This window comes from Nothoprocta perdicaria, unplaced genomic scaffold (assembly GCF_003342845.1).
Source record: "Nothoprocta perdicaria isolate Ctin4 unplaced genomic scaffold, notPer1 scaffold_255, whole genome shotgun sequence".
In the NCBI taxonomy this organism is placed as follows: domain Eukaryota; kingdom Metazoa; phylum Chordata; class Aves; order Tinamiformes; family Tinamidae; genus Nothoprocta; species Nothoprocta perdicaria.
This window is the reverse complement of record NW_020455483.1, coordinates 793,480-795,723: the sequence shown is the minus strand read 5'-3', so window position 1 is coordinate 795,723 and position 2,244 is coordinate 793,480.

Here is a 2,244-nt window from a genome sequence, read left to right as displayed (position 1 = left end):
CCTTGTGATCTCTAGTGTTTCTATTCTACTTCTTAAACTAAGTCTATATGAAGAAAAGATCTGACATTTTAATACTAATGTATGAAATTTCTGTGGAAAGAATCTTCTTTATTTTTTTCCATATGACACATTCTCCTGGAATTAGAAGTAATTATATATGTTATAAATATTCAAGAGTATGCATGAATGCATACGAATACCCCAGGTTTTGTTTTAATTTTCCAAGCTTAGAGAATTTAACTGTTTGGAGTCATTTCATACAGTGTCATTTAGTTTGATTACACAGTATTCGAGAATGAGAAATAGCCATGGAAAATCAAACAAAACAAAAATTGAAATGATACTGATTGAATGCAAAGGTAATGAAAGCTGGACTAATGATTTCACCATGGACACTGGATGTATGTTTGACATTGATTGCTTAAACTTATGTTTCTCAGACTCTTGCTCAAAAACATAGAGCAACTATAATTAGGATAGCATTCTTCCTTCAGTTTTTAACTAACTTTTGGATACTAATTTTTCAAATGATATTTATTATTTTTCACTTTGAAATTTGGCTATGACAGTGAGATGTATCTTGCATTTATCAAAAAAAAAAGAAAAATCAGATGGTCCAATATAGGCCATCCTATTGTACAGTAGAGCATTTATTTCATAAGGACATGAAATCTGTTCTCATGGACATATCTGAGTGAGGGTAGTCATCTACTTTCCCCATTAACTTCATAGATCTTTAAAATATAATACAAATTATTATACAACTTGTAATGTACCATAGAAATTTCCCCTCATGGTCTGCTATGCCAAAACCATAGTGTGCAGTTGATCTGCTTTTCTGTTTGGTATTAGATCACCGGGAATTCATTATAAGCAGGACATATAATTCTTTTCTAATTTAGTAGAATCAGAGCTGTGTCATTAGCAGCAGCTGCTAAGAAAATCTAGCCATTAGCTTGCAAAACTTGCCTTCACTAATGCTTCCATGATGTAACACTGATGGATATATACTACAAATAGAAATGAGAAGGCATCATGAAGAAAAATTATAGCTGATAGCATTACCAAAGTCTGTAACAACTATAAAAGTTCCCATTTCTATAATTTCTGCATTGCATAGTACTTCTTTATTTTTGCAATGCTCAGAATTAAGCAATATCTTACTGCTTTCTAAACACAGAATAAAAGTCCCAGGATGGTGCATGTGAAAATTCTAGCAACAGTAACATACAGGAATGGTGATTCTTAAACCCTTCTTTRGTCATTCATTCATTCATAAGGACTTATTAAAACAAACTGTTGTAGCTGAACTAACAGAGCTTCTTCTGATCGAATTCATTTGATAAGTATAAATGACAAACACATAAGTTAAGTTCATAGAAGGAGAAGGAAAGATAATTCCTGTAACATCAAGGTCAGACTGTGGAAGGATTGGTGTCAGGTATATCATTAGGAAGCAGCTACTATATTCATAAAAGCATTTGGTCAAATATTTGCCTGTGGAAGTAATATTAGGAGATCTTATTTAGACATGTGATCCTCGTCACTTTCTGTGGACCATTTCCCTTGTATTCCCCTAACATCCATACTTGTTATACTAGGAAAATCAGAAAGAGTATCTCATACTAGTTCTTTCAATGTCCACTTATTGATCTGTTGCACATGAATTTTTTGTAGTCCTTCTTGAATCTACTGATACCTTTTCCCAGCACAGTGGTGATAAAATAAAATGAATATTTTACTTTAGTAGAAAAATGCGTAACAGATGAATCTGTTTTAAATGCAACCCAGTACAGAAATCTCTATATTCTATATACAGAAATCTATATATTCTACAGAAATATACATTTGCAGCTAGTTCTGTAGTTATACAGGTTAAATATTACCTATACCTACAGCTCTCTGACAGATGATAGGATCAGTTATTCCTTCTCCACGTTTTTATATCCTGAAGATTTGAACACTTACTCCCAATATGCAGTATATTTAAGTCACTCAAACTTCATAAAACATTAAGAAGGAAAAACACATAGAATTGAGAAGTATGATCCCTTCTTTGAGCAACACTGTCACTTGACTTTGGAAAAGGCTAGTGGAGAATACTCAAGTTCATTTGCACACTAAGAGTTTTACTTACCAAGGCAGAAAAGTTGAAAAATGAAGCTAGGTCCTCCATTTTTGATTTGTTAAGATTTATTCCACAGAAGCAGAACAATGATTGAGATGAAAATTGGAGCACAGCAG